The sequence below is a fragment of the Furipterus horrens genome, unplaced genomic scaffold, assembly GCF_987537825.1.
Source record: "Furipterus horrens unplaced genomic scaffold, mFurHor1.1.pri manual_scaffold_17, whole genome shotgun sequence".
Classification (NCBI taxonomy): Eukaryota; Metazoa; Chordata; class Mammalia; order Chiroptera; family Furipteridae; genus Furipterus; species Furipterus horrens.
This window is the reverse complement of record NW_028327187.1, coordinates 60,737,354-60,764,277: the sequence shown is the minus strand read 5'-3', so window position 1 is coordinate 60,764,277 and position 26,924 is coordinate 60,737,354. Positions and strand designations below refer to the sequence as shown.

Sequence of the window (26,924 nt, the reverse complement as noted above, 5' to 3'; positions counted from 1 at the left end):
AGTCTGGGCCTCCATCTTGTCCGAAGTCTCCTGTGTTTGTTTTCTTCCACGTCCCAGGCATAGCTGTCGCTCCTACTACAATTAAGGGGCAGAGCCTTAGGTATTCATCAGTAATGGGCAAACTGTTTCACCACGTTGTGGCGCTCTATGCGGGGAAGGTGTCTGAGAAGGAACGATGCTGCTTGCCCAGCACTCGCCCATTTTCCAGGCACTTCTCCCACTTCTGCACTGGACTGAAGCCCCTCTAGCTGTTACTCTGGCCGTTGTTCCCAGAATGGGTGTGTCTGCGGATATTCTAGTTCTGTGGGGGCTCTTTAAACCAGCGGACTCTGCTAAGAGACCGGCAGTTCCTGCCTCTGTCTCAACCGCACTGGTTTGCACAGTCAAAAGGAATGAGGCTTAATTTTCCCCAGAGCTGGGACAGTGAGATGCTCTGGTGGGGAGCTGGGAACACTCCCAAAGTTTCCCTCCTTTTTTTAAAACATGTAACTGCACTTTCTGCCGGCCTGCTGCTGTTGCCACCGCTGCCACCACCACATCGTGTCCTCTCTGCCTAGGCTCCGCCCCTCCTACCTGTCTGGATGAGTATTTCTTCTTCATACCCTTGTTTGCTGGACTTCCATGCACTTTCATTTTCTGGAACCTCTGATTGTTTCTAGTTTTGAGGTAGTTGTATTCCTTCTTAGTTGTGGAAGGTAGACGCAGCCTGTCTGTCTACGCCTCCATCTTGGCCACCAAATTGGCTTTTCATTGTAACTTAATTAAACAATCATTTCCCCCTTCTAGGTATTTACACCATCTCCTATTCCCCTTTTTAATTTTTTAATTTGGCAATAAATTAAAGTATCATCAGTTTTCCTTTCTTCCATATCTCACCTTCATATATATCTTTTCAAATTTCCCCGTGCTCCTCCTTGCAGCAACTGACCTTAACTCTAGCTTTTCATGTCCCCTATTTCATTACAAACATATCAGAACATATCACAATACCGAGATTATTTCTAGGAGAGATTATTCCCATTCTCCACACACACCCCATTCTCTCTCTCACTCTCACTCTCTCTCTTTCTCTTGTCTCCTTTTTTTCTAACCAATCCTATCTTTGAAATTGACTCTATAAATAGTCATCAAGTTTATCTAGAGCCTCATTCCATTTGTGAATCTTTTTCCTCCCCTTACGTTCTACAAGAACTAGAAATACACACCTCAATCTCAACAACATCAGTTATCTAGGAAGTTAGTCATATTCTCTAAAAATTTGCTTGAGAATGTTTAACATTTATCAATCTTCTATTACACATAGACAAACTGAGTTGTGGCAGAAAATGATAATTATAACATGTGCATTATTTATGTTTATGGTTTAATCCTTTTGGAAGTCCTTCTTACCACTTACTTTTTAAAACATATTTAAATTTTGGAATAATTTTAGATTTACAATAATGTTGCAAAGATAGTACAGATATCTTCATTTACTCTATACCTAGTTTCCCTTGTTGTTAGCATTTTATATAATCCTGATTTACTTGTGACAACTAAGGAAAAACATTGGTACATTATTATTAACCAAATTAGAGACTTTATTCAGATTTCACTAGTTTTCATTAATGCCCTTTTCTATTTAAGGATCCCACATCAACATCACATGTAGTAATCATTTTATCTTTAGCTTCCATTGGTCTGTGACAATTTCTCAGGCTTTGCTTGCATTTTTTTCATGATTTTGACAGTTTTGACAATTATATCTCTGGTATTTTATAGTATGTCCATCAATTTTTGTTTGCCTGATGTTTTTCTCATGGTTGGACTGAGATTAAGGGTTTCAGGGAGTAAAATAAGACAGGTGAAGTGCAGTTTTCACCCTATTATACAAAAAGTACATGTGATTAACTTGCCTTATATTTGATAATGTTAACCTTAATCACTTGGCTAAGGTAGTGTGTACAAGATTTCTGCATTATAAAATTAGCCCTCCTCCCTTATTCTATACCCTATTCATTGGAAGTGAGTCACTACATCAAGCCGTCACTCAAGGGGGTGGAATTAAGTTTCACCTCCTGGAAGGAAAGGCACCTATTGGGTTGGTAAAAATGTTAATTCAGTTGTCCATAAGCTATTTCTAGTAGTATTTAGTTGTCTGTAACTTCATTTGAAAAAAAATTGTCAAATTGCATTATGACAGCTGTCATATCGGTGTGCATATTGCTGAATTTTTGTGTAATCATTTTAATATTGAAGTTGGAAGAAAATAAGTGGCTTTTTTGGCATATTATGCTTTATTATTTCAAGAAAGGTAGAAATGCAAGTGAAACACAATAACAAGATCTGTTCAGTATATGGAGAAGATCCTGTGACTGAATGAATATCTCAAAAGTGGCTTGCAAAGTTTTGTGCTGATGATTTCTCACTGGACAATGCTCCATGGTTGAGTAGACCAGTTGAAGTTGATAAAGATCAAATCAAGACATTAAATGAGAACAATCAACATTATACCATGCAGGTGATAGCCAACATATTCCAAATATCCAAATCAAGCATTGAAAATCATTTGCACCAGCTTGGTTATGTTAAGTGCTTTGATGTTTGGGTTTTACATAATAAAGCAAAGCAAACAAACAAACAAACAAAAATCTTCTTGACCATATTTTCACATGTAATTTCCTACTTAAACATAAAGGAAGCATTCCATTTTAAAAATAAATTGTGATTGGTGATGAAAAGTTACAGTAATGTGAAATGGAAGATATCATGGGGCAAGGGAAATATACCACCACCAACTACACCGAATGCTGGTCTTCATCCAAAAAAGGTGATTATGTGTATATGTTGGGATTGAAAGAGAGTCCTCTATTATGAGCTCCTTCTTGAAAACCAAACAATTCCAACAAGTATTTCTCCCAAATGAAAGCAGCATTCAATGAAAAGTATCCAGAATTAGTCAACAGAAAACACACAAATTTCCATCAGGTTAATGTTGCTTTTTTAAAATTATACTTTATTGATTATGCTATTAGAGTTGTCCCTATTTTCCCCCTTTGCCTCCCTCAACACAGCACTTCCACTCCCTCAGGCAATCCCAACAAGTTTGTTCATGTCCATGAGTCATGCATATAAGTTCTTTGGCTATTTCATTTCTTATGTTGTATGTTACATCCCCATAGCTATTCTGTAACTACAAATTTGCATTTCTTAACCCCTTCAAATCTTCATACATTCCCCTAGCCCCCTATCCACCTGGCAACCATCAAAATCTCTCTCAAAATCCATAATTCTGTCTCTGCTCTGCTTTTTTGCCTAGTTTGTTTTTTAGATTCAATTGTTGATAGATTTTTCTTTATTGCCATTTTATTGTTTTTAGTTTAAATCTTCCTTTTCTTAAATAAGTCCCTTTAAGATTTCATATAGTAATGGTTTGGTGGTGATGAACTCCTTTAGTTTTTTTTTCCTTGTCTGAGAAGCTCTTTTTCTGCTTTTTGGTTTAAATGATATCATTGCTGGGTAGAGCAATCTTGGCTATAAGTTCCACTTTTCATGACTTTGAATACCTTTTGCCAGTCCCTTCTAGCCTGTAAAGTTTCTTTTCAGAAATCCACTGATAGTCTTATGGAAACTCCCCTGTAGGTAGTCAACTGCTTTTCTCTTGCTGCTTTTAATATTCTCTCTTTATCTTTAATCTCTGGCATTTATATTATGATGTGTCTTGGTGTGGGCCTCTTTGCATCCACCTTGTTTGTGACTCTTTGTGCTTCCTGGACTTTCACATCTATTTCACCAAATTTGAGAAGTTTTCTTTCATTATCTTTTCAAATAGGTTTCCAGTTACTTGCTCTTTCATTTTTCCTTCTGGTACCTCTACAATGTGAATGTTTGTATTCTTGAAGTTGTCCAAGAGGATCCTTACACTATCCTCATTTTTTAAAATTATTTTTTCTTTTTGATGCTTTGAGTGGTTGTTTTTTGCTTCTTTATGTTAAAAATTATTGACTTGATTCTTAGCTTCATCCACTCTACTGTTGATTCCTTATTAATTGTTCTTTACCTCAATTCCTGTATACTTCATTTCTTACTGGTTCTTTGTTACGCTGTTGAAGTCCTTACTAGGTTTCTTAAGCATCCTAATAACCAGTGTTTTAAACTTTGTTTCTGATCAATTGCTTATCCCCATTTTGTATAGTTCTGTCTTTGGAGTTTCATTCTGTTCTTTCATTTGGGCCACATTTCTTTTTTTCCTCCTTTTGGCAGGCTCCTCGTGTTTGTTTCTATGTATTAAATGACTCTCTGTCTAGGTAGAGTGGCTTAATGCAGTTGGTGTCCTATAGGGTTCAGTGGCACAGCCTCCTCTACTACTCAAGCTGGGTACTTGAGATGTGCTCTTTGGTGGGCTCAGTACACCCTCCTCTTGTAGTTGAACCTTGATTTCTGTTGGCCAGAAATTGGAGGGATTTACCCAGGCCAGTCAGTTGCAAGGACTGATTGTGACAACTGCCCATCACTCTCTACCCTCTGTGGAGAGTCAGCTATGCAGAAGCCCACTCTACAAAGCAGGATTTAGTTCAGAAGGGCTCTAGAGCCCACTGAGTTTTTCCTTTGAGTGTTCCACTTATGCAGGTGGTTGGGTGATGCTGCTCCAATGTAGTCTATAACTGTCCACTGGGTTCACAGGTTCCAGGGTTTCCCGGGTGATACAGGCCAAGGTCAGTCACCACCTGTGTTTCACCTGGGGTCATTTAGCAAAAGCTATAATGCAATCTGCAGATAGCTGCTACTTGGGCTAGACTTGGAGGTGCCCAGGAGAGGCCATGCTATGAACCAAGGTCATCTGCTGCTAGTGCCAGGCCTGTAGCCTCTTAGAAAAATGTATGAGGTTATGGGGATCACGGAGGCTGGCTGTTGGTTCTTTGAGAGAATTTAGGAAGACCTGAATCATAAGCTAAGGCAAGCCATTTATTTGGAATAGCCACAATTAATAGCTTGAGTGGACCTATAAGTTGGGTAGGCTGGAGCTTCAGAGAATCACTAGGACAAGGCAAACAGTATGAGCCAAGTTGATGGAGTCTCAGATATGGCACCTGCTGGCCTCCTCTGTGGCTCTGTTGTAGGAAGTCTTAAAAAGGAACAATGGTCTCTTCCTGAAGTTCTGTCTGGTAGGAAGCTGTCCCTTGGCTCTAACCCTGATTCTAGATACTTCAGTTCCTCCCCATATGCCATTGGTGCCCTTCAAGGTGTTACCCTGGTGCTGGAGCTCAGAGGGAATGAGTCTAAGTAAGTCCGTGTTCAGGCCCTTTAAGAGAAACTGCTTGGAAATTCAAAACTTTCTTCCACCACCTCAATTCCTACTGGTTTTTACAGCCAGGATTTCCTGGCAATGAAACCCTGGGCTTGGGAAGATGGTATGGTATCTCACTCCTGAGATACCCCTCCCAATTTTTATCCACCACACATGACTGTGCGACCAGCCTGTTCCATTTCTCCACCCTTCCTACCAGTCAGGATTGATATGGTTTCCTTCCTTAATTCTGTAGTTGGCAGACTTCTATTAAACTCAATTTTAGATGTTCCTGAGTGATGGTTTTTCTATATTTTAGTTATAATTCTGATGTGGTTGTGTGAGGAGGTGAGCTGTGTTTACTTACACCTCCATCTTGACTGGAAATCTCTGCATATTTCAGTGAGACTAGCCAAAAACTTGTACAGTTTAGCTAGGAAGTTCTGATTCATCCACCTTATTTGCCAGACATTGCATGTTCAGATTTCCATTTATCTTGCTATTTACAAAACTCTCAATGGAAAAAATTAAGTTCCCTAAAAGAATGCAAAAGACATCCAGAATAGTTATTTGCTCAAAAAGATAATAGGGCCCTGGCTGGTGTGGCTCAGTGCATTGAGCACCGGCCTGTGAACCACATGTTGTTGGTTTGATTCCCAGTCAGGACACATGCCTAGGTTGCACCAGGTCTCTAGTTGGGGGTGCATGAGAGGCAACCACACATTGATGTTTCCCTCTCTTTCTCCCTCCTATCCCCTTGCTCTGGAAATAAATAAATACAATCTAAAAACTAATAATAATTTATAAAAGTTAACAATAAAAATATTTTTTAATATAATAAATTTTGGGAAGATATAATTATGAAGTTGCCTGAAAGATGGCCAAAGGAAGTGGAACAAAACAGTAAATATGTTATTTAATAAAGTTATTGGTAACCATGAAAAATGTGTCTTTCATTTTTACCTTCTTTTTACTTAAAGACTGAACATATTTTATGGCCAAACCAATATATAAATTATGCAGGGAAGATCTGTCTGTTCACTTTTATTTATTCATTTGTGTATTTATTTAATAATTTTATATCATATTTCAGTTATGCATAAGTATTTATATTTAAGAGTTATAAGCCAATACCATATTATCTACTTGGTTCAACAAACCATTCTGATTTGTTCATTGAGAGCCCTTTCAGGTTGGTGCCTATGCCCTTTGACATACCTCCATTATTTTTTTAGCACTTTCTTAACTTACAGTATTACAAGATGTTCCAGGTTCATTTTATGTATCTCATGTCAGAGCCCTAGCACTACCCATTTCTTCAAGGAGCCTTAGCTTCTTATAATAGAGAATAGTATTGAAAACCAAAATCTTGCATACTATTACTTTCTCCTTTCTTCAGATAACCCTTGTCCTAAGCCTACCCAACTCCTCATAAACCTGCTACTTCCATGTTGCTTCTACTTTAGCCCTATTTTTGTCAATTTTGTTGGAAAAGTACACTGCTCCCAGCCTTGGCCTTCACATTCTTATGATCAATTAAAACACTACTTTGCATAAAAGTACCAACAAAAGCTCTCGAAGAGAAAGCAAAAAATAAGAGAAATTGAAATACACGGCCAACCACCCCAGCACACAAACAGTCCACCTGCGGCTAGAGCTGGGCAAATGCTCAGAAGAGCCCATGACCCACGTGCACCAGCAAGCAACTGGTCTGCCTGTCCCCGCGTGCAAACAGCCTGCCCACTGTCTGCCAGTCCCCTGGTCTACCCGAGGGAGCACACTTGCCCTTGGCTGAGGCCAAAGGAGGATGAAGTAAACTACAGGAGCTCTGTAAAACTTTTGGGCACTGGCTCTAGAGAAATAGCTGGGAAAGCAGTGGATTAGGTCCCAGTGTAGAATCATCCGCAATACTACTGGAAAAATCTATTAAGCAGATTACTCCCCTCCAAGTGGCATGAGCTGGAGGCAGCAATTCAACAACTGTACACAAGAAAGTCACACCACAAAGGCAGGAAATAAAAGGAGGTCTATCTAAGAACAGAAACCAAAAAAAAAAAAGGCCAACTAAAATGGAAAGAAGGAAAAATAACACACCAACAAAAGAAAAGTATAAAATTCCCAGAAGTAGGGATAGATGAAAAAGGCAAACAAACTATTAGACATGGAATTCAAAACAGTGGTAATGAGGAAGATCAATGAATTAAAGAAACTCAAACAAAACTACAACAAACAGCAGTGGAACGCAAGGAAATCTACAAAGAACTCCAGGGAAGCTACAAGGAACTTACTGAGAAATACACCAAAATGAAAAAGGACATAAAAATTATCAATAAGAGCCAGGAAGAAATGAACAACATAATTTATGTACTAAAGGACACAGTAGAATGAAGCAAAACAGGATAAATAAAACAGAGGATCAGATCAGTGAGCTAGAGAACAATGTAGAAAAATATTCCCAGATAGTGCAACAAAATGAAAAAAAAAACTGAAAAAAAAAATGAAGAAGGTTTAAGAGAGATGCAGGACAACAACAAACATAAAAATATTTGAATGAAAATATAAAGAATGGAAATGCAAGTTCCGTAAATATTAGAAGGACAAGGATTTTCCTTCACACTGTATATTTTTCTCCCTATCTGATCCCTCCAGAGTTTGACATTCTAAAGACGTAAGTAATGACACAAGGTTCTTTGCATAAAACTAATAGGACCAGTTGTTAATAGAGGTTTTTTTTTTTTTTTTTTTTTGACCAAGACTTTGACTGGAATGTCATGCTTAAGGAGACATGCTTGGCCTCTGGTTGTTACCAAAGAGCCCTGAGGAACTGGGATTGAATTTCAAAGGTAATAAAAGCCTACGAGATAAAAGGCCTGGTACCTTGGTTGGTTGTGCGGTTCATAGCAATCATTCCAGGGAAGGAATGAAGGTTGTTTTTCTGAAAGATGACTAGAAGTGACCTTAAGGCACAATAGAAAACCAGAAGGACTTGGAAAAGACAGGTGTTTACAGGCAAGGCTGAATGCCAGGTATGAGGCTCAGATTCTGTGCCCTGAAGGTCAGACTAAAAGTCACCCTAAACGTTGCTTACATATGTTCCAGCAAAGCAGAACTAAATATCATGAGTGATCATTTGCTGCTCTTGATGTGTTTATTCAAATGAACAGGATAAATTAAAAATGGACTTAATGCAGTCCCTTTAATTACAAAGAGGGTAATCTTAGGGAGAAAAATTGTGATTCAAGAAAAATCACAATGATCAGTGGTAGACTATAAAATAGTGCAGCTAACCGTCTTTAAAGTTTCTTTTCATTTAAAATTTGTTTTCATTTGAAAGTTAAACTATTATGTCTGTGGTATCATTCAAGATGTTTAATTTACAGGCAAGAAGAATGTCAAATGCCTTGCAACTGGATGTCTTTCCCATAAGACAGTCTTACAGATTTAGACTTGTTTGTGGGTTATGTTACATAAATTAACATGTGTTTTCTGTTTTCAAAGGGCATAAGCCTATGATCTCATTACCTGAGTAATTGTCTGTACATATAGGCCTCACTTAATCCTGTCTACATCACTGCCTCCTGAGACTAAACGGTTTGGCTGAACTAAGTAGCTGGGTTGGTGAAGTATGGAGTGGTCTGTGGGCTTCACTTTAAAACTTGTTTCTCTTTTCTATCCTAATGGCTTGGAAAGAAAGAGCCCAGAAGTCTGAGAGGGGAGGAAACCTAAACTATTTCCCTCAGCCCAAACTAAGTAAAATAGGCAAAAGGATTTTGGACAGGTTAGATGTCCCTGGCACAACTTCCTCCAAAGAAGTCCTTCTTTTCCCTAATGTGGGACATTGAAAAATTAATACCTGCCTTTTGTCATCTAGTGGTTATGGATTGAATGATGCCTTCTAATCCTGTTGCCAAACCTGTTGCCCCTAGAACACAACAAGGCTGCCAGCCTGTTAAACCAAGCACGCCATTGTCTAAGGACAGCCAACTGACTTGTAGTCTGCACGGTCCTTCCCCATGTGGGAAGGCCATCCTCCCCTCCACACCCCAACTCTTCTTAGGGATTTCTGGACCCAAGGGTAGGTGGGACAACGACCATGTCCAGCTTGAAGCAACTAGAGGAGCTCGAGACCTTCACCCATTGTCCTTTATAAGATTATAAAGGGTCTTAAGTCTGAGAGGGAGAGATTGTTATTTTTTATTGTTAAAATAATTAATTAATTGATTAATTAATTTTTAAAAAAGAAGAAGAAGAATGAAAGGATGAGGTGGGAGAGCTTGTATGTATGACCCAGGGACATGGACTTTAGGGGAGGATTGTTGGGGTAGGCGGGTGCTGGGCAGAGGGGAGCAAAGGGGAAAAATTGGAACTATTGTAGCAATATAATCAATAAAATATAATTTAAAAAATATTTGTATCATAAGGATACCAGAGGGAGATGAAGAGGAGCAAGTGATAGAAAACTTATTTGAAAAAGTAACGACAGAAAACTTCTCAAACATGAGGAGAGAAAAAGTCTCACAAGCACAGGAAGCACAGAGTCTCAATGGAGATGAACCCAAGGAATCCCACTCCAAGGCACATCATAATTAAAATGGCAACATTCAAAGACAAGGAGAGAATCCTAAAGGCAACAAGAGAAAACGAGCAAATAACACACAAGGGAGCTCTCATAAGGCTATCAACTGATTTTTCAACAGAAACACTACAAGCCAGAAGGGAATGGCAAGAAAATATTTCAAGAGATAAAAAACCAAGGCCTACAACCAAGACTACTCTACCCAACAACGCTCTCTTTCAAAAAGGAAAGTGAAATAAGGAGTTTCCCAGACCAAGAAAAACTAAAGCATACATCTCTACCAAACCAGCATTGCAAGTGATGCTAAAGAGCCTGCGTTGAGAAGAAAAAGAAAAAGAGAGTCCTCTAGGACTTTTTTGGTTTCATAGCTTACATTTAAGTCTATGATCCATCTTGAATTTATTCTGGTGTATGGTGTAAGCTGGTGGTCTAGTTCTATTTTTTGCATGTCCCTGTCCAGTTCTCCCAGCATCACTTGTTGAAGAGGCTCTTTTCATTTAACTTGATGTTCTTTCCACCTTTGTAAAATATTAGTTGACCATATAGACCTGGGTTTACTTCTGGGCTCTCAATTCTGTTCCATTGATCTATATGTCTGTTCTTAAGCCAGTACCAGCCTGTTTTGATTACAGTGGTTTTGTATTCTAGTTTGATATCAGATACAGTAGTCCCTCTATATCGTGGATCACTTAGAGTGGTTTCACTGTATCGCAAGATATTAAAAAATATATATATATATATATGTTTAATTATTTATTACGGATTTTTTTCTATAAGGTTAATAAGGCACTGGGAATGGTTTATAAGTGTGTGGGAAGGGTTTATAAAGCCTTAAAATGTATATAAATACTAAAATAAATGTAAGGATTCTACTTCACAGATTTTCACCTATTGTGGGGGTGTCTAGAATGTAATACATGTGATAAGAGAGGGAATACTATATTATGATTCCTCCTCCAGTGTTCTTCTGTTCCAAGATTGCTGAAGCTATTCAGGGACATTTTTGTTCCCTATAAATTTCTGGAGTATTTTTTCTAGGTCTGTGAAATATGTCACTGTTATTTTAATAAGGATTGCGTTGAATCTATAAATTGCTATAAACCAGTATTGCAAGAGATGCTATTAAGAAGAAGAGAAAGAGAGAGAGAAAAAAACAGCTAAAAAAGGAAGAAATCACAATGAATAAGTACTTATCAATAACAACATTAAATGTAAATGGAATAAATACTCCAATAAAAAGGCACAGGGTAGCTGAGTGGATAAGAAAGCATGACCCACAAATATTCTGTCTACAAGAGACCAACATCAGAACAAAAGATCTACACAGACTGAAAGTGAAAGGATGGAAAAAAGTATTTCAAGCAAACATGCATGAAAAAGAAAGTGGGGTTCACAATACTTATATTAGACAAAATACATTTCACAACAAAACCCATAAAAAGAGAGAAGGAAGAATATTTCATAATACTTAAGGGTACAATGAACAATCCATAAAGTAGATATAACCCTGGAAAATATATATGCACCAAACATAGGAGCACCCAAATATATAAGGAAAATCTTGGAAAACTACAAGAATATCAATGAAAATTCACTCATCATATGAGACTTTAACACTCCATTGTCAACAATGGACAGATCTTCAAAGCAAAGAAACACCTAGGATATTGAGGCATTGAACAACACTCTAGATCAAATGGACTTATTTGATATCTATCTATGTATCTATCTATCTATCTATCTATCTATCTATCTATCTATATAGATAGATAGATAGATAGTTTCAACCAAAAGAAACAAAATACACGTTCTTTTCAAATGCACATGGAACATTTTCAAAAATAGACCACATGGTAGGAAACAAAACAAGCCTCAAGAAACTCAAGAAAATTGAAATTTTATCAAGCATCTTATCAAATCCCAATGCCTGTAAACTAGAAATCAACCTCAAGAAAAAATATCAAAGACATCCAAACTCACTGAGAATGAATAACATGATATTCAATGATGAATGGGTTAAAGATGACATCAAGGATGAAATCAAGAAGTTTCCAGAAACAAATGATAATGAACACACAACACCCCAAAACCTATGGGACACAGTGAAAGCAGTCCCATGAGGAAAGTTCATAGCAATACAGATCTACCTAAAAAGCAGAGAAGAATGTCAAATTAAGACTCTAACCTTACAGCTACAAGAACTAGAAGAAGAAGAACAACAACAACAAAAAAGAGCAAGTAAAAGAAAGAAAATTATTAAGATTAGAACAGAATTAAATGACACAGAGACTACACAGACAATTCAAAAAATCAATAAAACTAGGAAATGGTTCTTTCAAAAGATAAACAAAATCAACAAGCCTTTAACCAAGCTCAACAAGAAAAAGAGAGAGAGAACGCAAATAAAATCAGAAACAAAAGAGGAGAAATCACAACCAATATCACAGAAATACAATGGATTGTAAGAAATCACAACAAACAACTGTATGGCAAGAAACTTGACAAGCTAGATAAAATGGACAAATTTCTAGATACATAATCTTCCAAAACTGAATCAAAAAGAAGCAAAAAGCCTGAACAGAATGATAGAAATAGTGAAATTGAAGCAGTAATCAAAAAACTCTAGGCCTGGAGTGGATGGCTTCACAGGCGAATTTTAACAAAGCATTTAGGGAAGAACTTATGCCTACACTTCTCAAATTATTGTAAAAAATCCAAGAAGAGGGAAGACTCCCAAACTCTTTCTATGAACCCAGTATTACCCTAAGTCTAAAACCAGGTCAAGATACAACAAAGAAAGAAAACTAGAGTCCACTATTGCTGATAAAAAAAGATGCTAAAATCCTCAAAAAAATATTGTTAAACTGGACCCAGAAACACATTAATCATACACCACGATCAATTGGGATTCATCCCAGGCTTGAAAGGATGGTATAATATTCACAAATCAATAAATGTAATATACAACATAAACAAAATGGAAGACAAAAATTACATGATCACATCAATGATGCAGAAAAAGCATTTCATAAAGAACAACATCCATTTGTGATAAAAAACACTCAGCAAAATGAGAATATAGGGATCATACCTCAACATAATAAATACCATATACGAAAAACCTGAACCCAATATCATATTTAATGGACAAAAACTGAAACCATTCCCCCTGAGATCAGAAACAAGACAAGGATGTCCACTCTCTCCACTCCTATTCAACATAGTGTTGGAATTTTTAACCACAGCAACCAGACAAGAAAAATAAGTAAACACATCCAAACTGGAAATGATGAAATAAAACTGTCATTATTTGCAGATGACATGATAGTGTACATAGAAAACCCTGTAGACTCCATGAAAAAACTACACGACATAATAAGTGAGTTTGAGAAAATAGCAGGGTACAAAGTCAATATTCAGAAATCGAAGGCATTTCTTTACACCAACAATAAAATATCAGAGATAGAAACTAAAAAAATAAACCCCATTTACTATAGGAACAAGAAAAATAAAGTACCTAGGAGTAAACTTAACTGAAGAGATAAAAGACCTGTACTAGGGCAAAGCAACTGAACAAATACTTCTCCAAAGAGGACATTCAGAGGGTCCATAGACATAAGATAGAATGCTGAACATCACTAGCCATCAGAGAGATGCAAATACAAACCACAGTGAGATACCTCTTTACACCAGTCAGAAAAGCCATCATCAACAAATCAACAAACAAGTGCTGGTAAGGATGTGGAGAAAAGGGACAGCTATAATACAAAAACAATAAATAAATCAAAAATTAAAAAAACAATTTTGTTAGATTGTATTGTGACAGCTTTCGTATCAGTGTTCATTAAACAAATAAAAACATCAAAAGGTTAAAAACTAAAAAAAAACATAACCCTGGTAAACATATATGCATCCAACATCGGGGCTCTCAAATATATAAGGAAAATCTTGGAAGACTACAAGGATATCAAGAGCAACACACTTATAGTAGGGGACTTTAACACCCCATTGTCAACAGTGGACAGATCTTCGAAACAAGGAAACACTAAGAATATTGAGGAATTGGACAACACTCTAGATTAAATGGACTTAGTTTTATATAAACAGAACCTTTCACCAAAAAGAAGCAAAATAGATATACAAGTCCAGGAAACAAAACTAGAGTCCCAAACAAGCTAAATGAAAAGAGGACCACACCAAGACACATCATAATTAAAATGCCAAAGGTTAAAGATGAAGAGAAAATATTAAAAGCAGCAAGAGAAAAGCAGAGTTAACTACAAAGGGGTGCCTATAAAACTATTAGCAGATTTCTCAAAAGGAACTTTGCAGGCAAGAAGGGACTGGCAAAAATTATTCAAAGTGATGGAAAGCAAGGAACTACAACCAAGATTACTCTATCCAGCAAAGCTATTATTTAGGATGAAGGATAGATAAAATGCTTCTCAGGCAAGGTAAAGCTAACGGAGTTCATTATCACCAAGCCATTATTATATGAAATGTAACAGAAACTTATTTAAGAAAAAGAATATCAAAACTATGAACATTAAAATGGCAACATGCTCACAACTATCAAAAACAGAATCTAAAAAATATATATGTAAACAACTAGAATAGGAACAGAATCATAGGTATGAGAATCATTTGGTGAGTTACCAGGGGGAAAGAGGAGAAATGGTGCAGAGATTAAGAAGCATAATTAAGTGGTACAAAATAGACAGGGGGGAGTTAGGAATAATATAGCAAAATGTGAAGCCAAAGAACTTATGTGCATGACCCATGGACATGGACTAAGGGGGGTGGGATTGCCAGAGGTAAGGGTGGTACTGGGCAGACGGGAGCAAAGGGAAAAGAAATTGTGATGACTGTAACAGCATAATAATAAAGTATACTTAAAAAATAAAAATAAGGTGGAAATAAAAAATGAAGTAAAAGAAAATAATAAAATAAAATAAATCAGCTTAAGAAATGACTAAAAGCTAAGTAGGTGTCAATACTGCAGTAATATTTGCAAAGGTGACCCAGAATTGTATAGAAAAACGATACACTAAGTACAACGTTATTTCATGTTCTTTACTATTCATAGTCTTAAAATAAATAATTCTTATTGTGCTACGAGTTATGCAGTGTGCTAAATGTTTTATACACATCTCATTTAACCCATCCAATATCCTACCCCATGGTTAATATATTCACCCCTATTTTATATACCAAAAATTGAGGTCCAAGACTTCTCCCAACACTTTTCTAAACTATATGCTCTCAGATGTATTTTTTTTTTATTCTATTACCCATTGAGGGTCCATGCAGCTTCATCTTGGACTACTGACCATTCTCCTCTCATCACAATCAGTTTAGTTTAACATGCTTGCAGATTGCCTATCCCTTTGTCCCCATGTTTTATCTGCCTGGCTGAACTCTGAACTTCTGCAACTTTGACTGCTCCTTCAGTCGGTTTTGCAATCTTCATGAGGTTGGATCTACCTCTTTCACCATGAATAAAGAGCTATGCATTGGTTAGTTCAGAGTTTTAACAGGAAGTATCTTAGAAATTATTTTTTCCTATATGACAAGCCTGTCTGAATTTATGTTCATTTAATACATGGTGGATGACGAAAAATGGCTATAATATACTCTGGGAGTTTTAAGTGCTGTAAAACTGAAATCTAAACTGAGTCTTTTCCTTTTTCCTTGGATAATCTTTTTTTCTCATTAAAAACAATGAATGGAGATTGTATATGACATGATTTTTCCCTGTGATCTACTTTTATTTATTGATAAAAGTACAATAACGAATCATGTTTAATCAAGATAATTAAAAAAATATAAATCAGAACACACAATTGTTTGTTCATCATAAATATCACTAAAAATGTGTATTTTTATATTCTGGTGGAGAAAGAAATAATTTTCAACCTTATTCAAAATATTTTTATGCTTAACTAGAGCTTCAGATAATTATGAGAGTCTGAGAAGTAGAATGGACTTTAGAGTGTTTATTCTCCATCTTCCAGGCAGCTGGGTAGCAAAATATACCAGGACAAGTTTATGTATTCTCTTCTTGGAGTTAACCACCAAAGCATCTTAGTTCTAATAGTATCAATCTTTCACACACTTTGCATGTCTACACTGTACCTAAAAACCAGCTGTATAAGAATTGAATGGATTGAACAAACTCCTATAGCCAGATTTAAGGCAATTTTTAAACCAGGTACAAACTAATCAGCAGTCTTCAGTTGACCATAGTAGATTTCCCCCCACCTTGATAATTATAGAGGTCTACGTTATTTTCAATAGAAAGTTCTACTACATTTTAAATCACTTTAACATATTATAATCTCTGTATTATTTTTAAAAACTGTTAAAATTTCTCCCTATAATGATCATTGATGATGGAATTCTAATTACCTCTTGTCTTTAAAAAATTCCATCCCAATTGTTTGTGTACTTATGTGAAAAGAAAAACACTCTCTAAACATTTTTTGCTCACCTGCCCTGAATTTTCTAGTTTTTAACATTGATCTCAAAAGTATGGTGAAGCAGTTCTTTAGTAAGCACCAAGATATGATAGCTATTATTATCATTATTATTAGACAAGAAGAAAAACAAAGCTATAATAGACCCCTTATTGGCACATGGCATCAGGACATAATCTAAAAAAAAAACTTTAAATATGGAAATTGTGGTACCCAGGAAGAAAGTGTAAGAACTCAAGACACAATACAGAAGAACTGTTTTCAACTCTGGAATGACAAATCACAAGTCATATAGGCCACAACTCTACATAGTACAGCCTTATACAGTGACTTAACAACAATGTTGTGTCTTGAGTCAGACCAGCAGGAAATATTGCAAGATTGTAAGCTTCAAATTGGATTAGTTTGGAAACTATAACAAAATTAAGCCTGAATGTGGGTATTTCACTAGCCAAAACTGGGAGAATTCAAGAAAGCATTAGCAGGAGAAATGAGGTGGGGACTAATATCTCTCCAAGCAAGAACTAAAATAAGTATGTTCCTTGGCAAGAGAAAGTGCCTTGTGCATACAAGTAGAGAAGTCCTATGCTTTTTACTGTAAATTTACATTCAAAAAGAAATGTTCCTTTTTGGTAGTAAAACATACTAGATTATCAAAGATTCATCTGTACTCTTTATATAATAAAATTATCCAAGTTATACTTTGCAAGGTTGGAATGATAAATGTAAGGGATTAAACTGCCCAACAAGCTATAAACTTTTTGTAATGCCAACAGAGAAATGTGCAAAAAACAAGTCTTGTTAGCAGCCTGGAAATCTAATCCATTAGAGGTTTCTCCATGGTTTATAGAACTTCAGAGTTCATGGGAGCCAGAAAGACCATTGAAGTCAATCCCTTGAAAAATATGGGAATGAATTATATAACCATCCAGGCCTCTGGTCATTCAGCATTTATTTAAGTTAAATATTTCCAAGGTTAAGGAGCCCATATAATTTTCAAATGGTTTCAGTTTCACAATCCAGCCAAAATATGCCCCCCTGGTGCCCATTCATCTATCTAACTTTGGCTCTTTGGAGCCATTAAAGAGAAATCTAATTCATACATTGAATAGCCCTTGATGATTTTGTTTCTTTGTTTTTCTATTACAGCTGTCCCATTTTCCCCCATTGCTCTACCACCCACCCAGCCCATTCCTTTTCCCACAGTCATTTCTTACTCCAGTGTCCATGTCCATGGGTTATTTATACTAGTTCCTTTACTACATCCATCCCCTAATTAGCCCCCTTATCTCCCTCCCCCCACACACCTGAATAACTGTTATTCTGTTCCTTGTTCAATTTTGTTCATTTGTTTGTGTTGTTCATTAATCACCTGTATCAGGCGGTATCATGATATTTTTCTTTCATTGCCTGGATTATTTCACTAAGCATAATTCTTTCTAGTTCCATTCATGTTGTTGCAAATGGCAGGAGATCCTTCTTTCTTTCTGCTGCATAGTATTCCATTGTGTAAATATACCACAGTTTTTTAATCCACTCATCTACATATGGGCACTTAGGCTTCCTCCAGCAATTGGTTATTGTAAATAACACTGCTATGAATATAGAGTGCATAAGTTCTTTTGAATTACAGTTTCAGAATCTTAGGATATAGTTCTAGCAGTGGAATCACTGGTTCAAAAGGTAGTTCTATTATTAGTTTCTTGAGGTAATTCCATAGTGGCTGCACCAGTTTGCATTACCACCAACAGTGCAGTAACGTTCCTGTTTCTCCACATCCTCAGCAGCACTTGTTTTTTGATTTGTTGATGATGGCCATTCTGACTTGTGTAAAGAGGTATCTCATTGTGGTTGGTATTTGCATCTCTCTGATGGCTAGTGCTGTTGAGCATTCTTTCATATGTCTATGGACCCTCTGTGAATTCTCCCTGGAGAAGTATTTGTTCAGATCCTTTGCCCATTTATTAATTGGGCTCTCTGTCTTCTTGATGTTGAGATGTGTAAGTTGTTTATATGTTTTGGAGATCAATCTCTTGAACGAGGTATCATTGCAAAACATGTTATATCATATGTTTGGTTGATTTTTCATCTTGCTGATATTTTCATTTGCTCAGAAGAAACTCTTTAATTTGATGTAGTCCCATTTTTATATTCTTTCCTTTATTTCCCTTGTCTTAGGAGATGTATCGGTGAAAATATTGTCAAGTGGGATATCTGAAATTTTTCTGCCTATGTTTTCCTCTAGGACTTTTATGGTGTCACGTCCTACATTTAAGTATTTGATCCATCTTGAGTTTGTTCTGTTGTGTAGTGTAAGTTCGCTATCTAGTTTCATTTTTTTTCACGTCCTTGGCCACTTCTCTCAGCACCATTTGTTGAAAAATCTCTTCTCACTCCATTTTATGTTCCTTCCCTCTTTGTCTAATATTAGTTGACCAAATAGACCAGGGTTTAATTCTGGGCTCTCTATTCTGTTCCACTGACCTATATGTCTGTTTTTATGCTAGTACCAGACTGTTTTGATCACAGTGGCTTTGTAGTATAGTTTGATGTCTGGTATTGTGATTCCTCCTACTGTTTTCTTCTGTCTCAGGATTGCTGGGGCTATTTTGAGTCTTTTTTGGTTCCATATAAATTTTTGAAGTGTTTGTTCTAGGTCTGTGAAATATGTCACTGGTGTTTTAATAGGGATTGCGTTGAATCTATAAATTTCTTTGGGTAGTATGGACATTTTAATGATGTTGATTCTTCCCATTCATGAACATATCTGCTTCAATTCATGTGTATCTTTATTAATTTCTTCCTTCAGTTTATGTAGTTTTCTGAGAATAGGTCTTTTATCTCTTTGGTTAAGTTTATTCCTAGGTACTTTATTTTTCTTGCTGCTATAAAACATTGTTTTTTTTTTTTTTTTTTTTAGTTTCTATTTCTGATATTTTATTGTAGGTATACGGAAATGTCTTTGATTTCTGAATGTTGACTTTGTACACTGCTGTTTTGCCAAATTCACTTATTAGGTCGAGTCGTTTATTAGTTTAGTCTCTAGGGTTTTCTATGTACACTATCATGTCATCTGCAAGTAATGACAGTTTTACTTCCTTTTTTTCCAATTGGAAGTTTTTTTATTTCTTTTTCTTGTCTGATAGCTGTCGCTAGAACTTCCAACACTATGTTGAATTGAAGTAGAGTGGACATCCTTGTCTTGTTCCTGACCTCAGGGGGAATGCTTTCAGCTTTTGTCCAGAGTATGATGTTGGCTTCAGGTTTCTCATATATGGAATTTATTATGTTGAGGTATGCTCACTCTATTCTCATTTGGCTGAGTGTTTTCATCATAAATGGGTGTTATACTTTATTAAATGCTTTTTCAGCATCTATTGATATGGTCATGTGATGCTTGTCTTTCATTTTGTTTATGTGGTGTATTACATTTATTGATTTGCAAATATTAAATCATCCTTGTATCCTGGGATGACTCCCACTGGAGCATGGTGTATGATCTTTTTAATGTGTTGCTGGATCCAGCTTGCCAATATTTTGTTGAGGATTTTAACATCTTTTTTCTTCAGCGATATTAGCGTGTAGTTTTCTTTCTTTGTTGTCTTACCTGGTTTTGGATTTAGGGTAATACTGGCTTCATAGAAAGAGTTTGGGAGTCTTCCCTCTTCTTGGGTTTTTTTTGAATAGTGTGAGAATGGTAGGCATTAATTCTTCCTTAAATATTTTCTAAAATTTGCCTGTGAAGCCATCCAGTCCAGGGCTTTTTTGTCCAGTGAGTTTTTTCATTACAGTTTCAATTTCAATCTTTGTTATTGGTCTGTTCAGTCTTTCTACATCTTGATTATGTTTTGGAAGATAATATGTTTCTAGAAATTTGTCCATTTCATCTAGGTTGTCAAGTTTCTTACCATGTAGTAATTTGTAGTAATTTTTTAATAATATATATATACTTATATTATTCACCCGTTAACTCCATAATATGCCAATCATGAGCTAGTTTTCAGCAGTTACATTCCCTTGATCAGAGCTGCATAAAGATGTGATTAACTGGAATACAGGGAGACCAGAGACATAGCCAGAGGTGGCGTCACGCAGCCTACGCCATCACAATACAAGTGTCAAATTCAGTGGCTGTTTGGTAAAGCCAGTTCGCTTCTCTTCCCTTTGCCAGGGATTCTCACGTTTGTGAAAATTGGACCAACAAGTGGTGGGGTTCCATTTCCTGGTTTGAATTCTCAGTGACTTTATCCAGAATCTCACTGGCAACTGGTTACTGTAACACCAGCCCAACCTTCTCTGCGCCCATGCTGGGGCATTTCCAATTGTAGAGATAATACTGCAGGTTGCCGTCCCCTATGCCAAACTTGAGCTTCTCCAAGAAGATTTTGTTCTCCATGAGATCCAGTGCATTGAACACCTCAAACCCTTTCATTTTGGCGAGAACAAGGGCATCGCTCATGAGGTCTAGAAGAGGGGTCTGGGTGTGAATGTTGTAGAAAGAATAAGCAGCCTTTAGACTCTTGTGGGTTGGATGGTTCATGATGGTGGAGGGAAGCATATAAAAGCTCAGAAAGTCTGTCACCTCACCGTTTGCATTCTCCACCACAAATGTGTCAATGATATTCTCCTGGGGGTAGAACCAGTGCTCCACCTCTTCTGGGCTCATGACTGGCGTGAGGTGAAACTGCTTCAGGTACCTGGTGAGGAGCTGATGCACTACTGGAATGTTTTTTTTTTTTGTTTTTTTGTTTTCTTTTTTCCATTGGTCGCAGTCCAGGTGTCTTAGGAGACTCTGGAAGTCGGTAGAGTTTCATGGTATGCTGCATGGTCATATTTCTGCTCAGGTGGGAGAACTTCACTTCAATCAGCTTCCATGGGTTTAAGGACCGATGCCAGTACCTACAGGTGTCCACAGGCTTTGGTAACACCACCCCGGCAGTGTAAACAGCTTGGAAAATGCCCTCCAGGTGAACTCGCCGGGTTATCTCACGGATCAGGACTGGAGCCACCCTCTTGGAGCGCAGCTTCTTGTGGACACACAGAAAGTTGATCTCCACCATCTTCTTCTCTGTGTCATATATGTGGATGTTCGCTGGGATGGCGCTGATGAACCCAACCAGTTTCCGACTTGAGACCACTCGAACCCCACAGTGCCACTGAGGGAGCCAGCCACATGGCCGGAGTGCCCATAAAAGAAATTCCGGGGAATAATCAAATCGAAATATGTTGTCATCATCTTCCACATAATTCTCATTCAGGAGGGTGTATAATTCTTTTAGCACACCACGGTCCCCCAGGTCCAAGGCATCCCAGATAAAACCCTGGGGCAGGGTGTAGGGCTCCTGGCAGATGTGGTCTTTGTCTGGCTCCATGGGGCCATGGGTGTTTACCACTTCTCCCAGTTTGGGGATGGGCTGTGTGTCCCAGAACTGGTAGCTTCTCTGGCTAGCCTCCTCCATGGTTTTGGCAGGTCCCTGGCCCACTGAAAACAGTTCAATGGCCTTCTGTATCTCCTGGATCCTCTCTGCTGGCAAAGAGTTCATCTTTACAGGCTGATCCTGGGCTGAATCTGTCTCACTGCCTTTCTCCTTTTTTTGTCTCTTTTTCTTTTTTTGGCTCCAGTGTCATTGGCTGGACTCTAACCACCCCGGTTGTAGCTGTTGTCCTCCTCGTTCTCGCAGTCGCTGCAGTGCTCATGCCCATTTCCATTCCCTTCCATCATCTGAGGCCGCGGACCAGCCAGTGAATTCACTGCTGTCTCACTCTCATCTGCCATCTTGTGTTCCGAGGCTGTAGTAATTTTTTACAATCATTTGTATTTCTGTGATATCGGATGTGATTTCTTCCCTTTCAGTTCTGATTTTGTTTATTTTTGTCCTCTCTCTTTTTTCCTTCATGAGCCTGGCTAAAGGCTTGTCGATTTTATTTATTTTTTTAAAGAATCAGCTCCAACTTTTGTTGATCTTTTGAATTGTCTGTTTAGTCTCTATATCATTTAATTCTGCTCTGATCTTCATGATTTCTTTCCTTCTACTCGCTCTGGGATTTGTTGTTGCTTTTTCAGTTCTTTTGGCTGAAGGGCTAGATTTCTCATTGAAGATTATTCTATCATTTTCAGGAAAGCCTGTATTGCTATGAACTTTCTTCTCATGACTACTTTTGCTGTGTCCCATAGTTTTAGAGCTGTTGTGTGTTATCATTAGTTTTCATAAACTTCTTGATTTTTTTCTTGATTTCATTATTAACCCATTCATTATTGAATAGCATGTTATTCATTCTCCATGAGTATGAATGTCTATGAGTTTTTTTCTTAAGGTTGATTTCTAGTTTCAAGGCATTGTGTTCTGAGAAGACACTTGATATAATTTCAATTTTCTTAAATTTATTGAGGTTTGTTTGTGTCCTACCATGTGGTCTATCTTTAAAAATGTCCCATGTGCATTTGAAAAGAATGTATATTTTGCTTCTTTGGGGTGAAAATTTCTATATATATCAATTAAGACCATTTGATTTAGAGTGTTGTTCAGTGCCTCAATATCCTTGGTGTTTCTTTGCTTCGAAGATCTGTCCATTGTTGATAATGCGATGTTAAAGTCCCCTACTATAAATGTGTTGCTGTTGATATCCTTCTTTTAGTGTTACAATATTTTTCTTATACATTTGGGTGCACCTATGTTGGTTTCATATATGTTTACAAGGGTTAATTCTTCTTGATAGATTTTTCCTTAAGTATTATGAAATGTCCTTCTTTATTTCTTTTTATGGCCTTTGCTGTAAAATCTGTTTTGTCTGATATAAGTAATGCTACCCCAGCTTTTTTTTTCATGTACATTTGCTTGGAATACTTGTGCTTAATACAGAAGAAAAATGATGATGACGATGATGATGGCAGCCAATATTTATTAACCAATTTTTATATATCAGATACTGTGATAATTATTTTATATACATTATTTTATTTCTGCTTCATGAGTTATGTACTGTCATATTTATTTTAAGATGAGGAAATACAGCTTAGAGTGTTTATGTAACTTAAAATTCTCAGAGCAAATTATGGAACCAGTATCAAACAGAGGTCTGTCTGACTCCTAAAGTGTTAACAATACCTTTGAACACATTATTGTCAACACATTTTTCTTCAAGTTAAACATGATACCACAGCAACCATGATACCATATCATATCATTAAGAACATAACTAGATCCACTTTCATTTTTGTTCTCATTTTCAAATTCTTAATTGTTTTTCATTTAAATAAAGCTGGATGATCTCCATAAATTTTTTCAGCATATCAGCTCCTGTTCAATTTATGATGCATCCATTATAAGTTGGAATATCTTAAGTCAAAAATTAGATTAATACTAAACTACCAAACACCATACCTTGGCCTACCCTACTTTAAATGTGCTTAGAACACTTGCCTTACCTTATTGTTGAGCAAGTATCTTTAATTTCACCTAGAGAGCAATTGCCTTCCTCTGCTTATTCTCACCAGAAGCAGGAGAAACAGGTGGGCATTTTGTAGATGTGACAGGATACAAAAATGCGAAATACAATATTCAAAAAAGTCTGGCAACATAGTACATTGTAGGAGAGTATCAGTTATTTACCCTCAGGATCATGTTGCTGACTTGGAGCTGTAGCTCACTATGGCTGCCCAGTATCATAAAAGAGTATTATATCACAAATCACTAGCCTGGGAAAATATCAAAATTTAAAGTTCTGTTTCTATTGAATGTCTATTGATTTTGCACTATTTTAAAGTACAAAAATTGTAATTTAAAGGCTGCATATGCAGTAAGAAGCTGAAATATACCACTTATCTAAAAATTGCTTTCCGGATATGAAAGCAAAATAATCACCAGGCTATATGCCACATTTTAGAGCCACTCTCCTTTTCCTTGCTGTAGTTGAAAGACAAATTGAAACTGACCAAGAGAAAAATCACTTGGTGATAAAGAGCCCTGACTGGTGTCGGTCAGTGTACTGGACATTGTCTTGCAAACCACGAGGTCACTGGTTCAATTCTCAGCCAGGGCACATGCCTGGGTTGTGGGCTAGGTCCCTGGCTGGGGACATGCAAGAGGCAACTGATAGATGTTTTCTCTCAATTTCTCCCTCCCTTTCCTTCTCTCTAAAAATAAATAAATAAGTTATTTTTTAGAAAACCATATAAAACATATTTACAAGTGTCTAGAAATAAAGCTGAGCTTGTTACAGGTATACATGCAGACTTACCCCAAAAGAGGTGTGACAAACAACTCCATCACAGAGCTGTCTATCCCAGAAACTAAATTTACTCCTTAAGCTTTGAAAGCACTCAAATTGTCATCCATGTAAGTTAGGCTAATTCCATAGAAAATGTCAATACATTTTCTTCTTCAATTTGTACTTACACATTTTCCTTTAGAGAAAGGAAACAAATAGAGAATATTTCAGTATTTTTTTTCCTTTTCTTCTGTCTAACCAATACAGAAGTAAAACGATGAGTGGTGAGAGTATGGGGTTTGGAAATAAAAAAGCACAGATTAAAATTCCTAGTTCTTCCATTTTTTACAAGTTATGTGATGAGTCAAATTTGCCTCTCAGATCCTCATCTGTAAAATGTGTATATTACACTTGAAAATATTATATAAGAATGTATATATACTTATATATGTTATATACAACATATGAGGCATGTTTGTATATACACATGCATATATATGCTTCATAGGTTGTACATAACATGCATGCATGCATGTGTGTGTATAAAGACACATCATAGGTTTTCAAAAGTAAATATTGTAGTAGATACGGATTTTTGTCTACACTTTTGTGTGTATTAAAAATGTCACTTTAAAAAAATAATTTACTTATTTATTTATTGTTTTGTTTTATTTATTTTTAGAGAGAGGGGAAATGAGAAAGAGAGGGAGAGAAACATCACCGTGTGGTTGCTTCTCACTTGCACCCCCAACTGGGGACCTGATGTGCAACCAAGTAATGTGCCCTGACTGGGAATCAAACCAGTGACACTTGGTTCACAGGCCGACGCTCAATCCACTGAGCCACAGCAGCCAGGTGTCACTTTTTTTTTATTGTGCTCTGAGCCTCCATCCTACTAGGCAGCAGTAAATTAAATCTATTCCATTACTGGGTATCCCAAGTCTCACACAGAGCAGAACATTAGAGGACTCTGATTGAGGTTTACACCAGTCACCACAGATAAGCTCACATGCATCCTTTGAAGTTGGGAAACTCAGTAGTTTCTATACAATACTGGGCACAAAAATTCTATCAAATAATGAGTTTGGCATTCCTAAGTATAACACCCATCCCTTTACACACATACACAGCCCAAGCACCTCAGTTTTCTTGATATGTCAATCCACCATTCCCTGCCTAATTTCAAGGACTATTCTCTCAATATCTTGCTGCTACTTCCAATCAATTTTCCTTCCAGTATATTATTTATTTCAGATATTGCATTCTTTATTTCTGACTGGTCATTTTTTATTGTTTCCATGCCTTTTTTTCATTGTCGAGCATTCTCATAATCATTACTCTAAATTCTATACCTGATAAATTGCTTGCCTCCATTACATTTAGCTCTTTTTCTAGGTAATTCTCTTGTTCTTTGACTTGAGGCCTGTTTCTTTGTCTTCCCACTTTGGTTGCCTCTTTGTGTTTGTTTCTATATGTTAGGTAGATCTGAACAGACTCTCTTTCAGGCCTAAGTCAGATGCTGCCTGTGACTGGCCCTGGACAACCTGTTTGGAGTTATCAATGATCTACAGTTTATTGCTTCCTCTGATGGGCTTGGTTGTGTGCCAAAAGAACCAGGTTGTTTACTAAGGCTAGCTTTTACTAGCATCAGGCCCAGGGGAGCATCAGTTAAAGTCTCAAAGCTCCCAGAGATCTGCCTCTGCCTGCAGGCTTTGTTAGGCTTTGTCTCTAAAATAGCCTCCAGCTTTACTCTTCTGTAGCCTGGCTTAAGTTCCACAGGGTGAGGCAAGAGTAATGCCTGCAGATTGGGCTATTGCTTCCCCTCAGGCTGATGCCTCATGGAGGGGGGTGCTCCACCTGAGAAAGATGGCTTCTGCAGTATGGTGAATGACTTAGCACAGGCATCCTGGTGGCTGACCCTTCAGCTCTCTCCCCAGAGCCACCAACCCCAGAGTCTCCTCATGTGTCTCCAGTCCACTCAGCCCTCCCTCTGTCAGAGCCCAGGGCAAGTGACTGCAAATAAAATTTTGTGTATTGGCCCTTTTATAGGCTCTCTGTATCTTTAGCCATCTCTCCCTGGTAGACAGAAACCCCACTACTTTTCACAGCCAGTTGTTATTTGGGTTCCTTTCCTGATTCTGGTGCTGTAGGCTTGGGAGCCCAAATTGAGATTTAGACCCCACATTTCTCAGGGGGAACCCCCCATCCTCTGAAATATCCCTTCAGCACTTCAGTTGCCACCTGTGGGATCCCAGCCTGCCCTTTTGTGCCTCCACATTTCCTATTAGTCTCAATGTGGTGAAGTGAAGTGGTTTCTTCTGTCTGTCCATGGTTATAAGGCTTCTTTACAGCTAGTGTTCAGCTGGTTATTCAGGATGATTTTTCTATAATTTAGCTG

At 37.2% G+C, this 26,924-nt stretch overlaps 1 pseudogene; it reads right to left on the bottom strand.

Moving 5' to 3' along the window:
* Positions 1-20,273: 20,273 nt before the first annotated feature.
* On the bottom strand, positions 20,274-22,094 carry LOC149991115 (glycylpeptide N-tetradecanoyltransferase 1 pseudogene; annotated as a pseudogene).
* Positions 22,095-26,924: the final 4,830 nt, after the last annotated feature.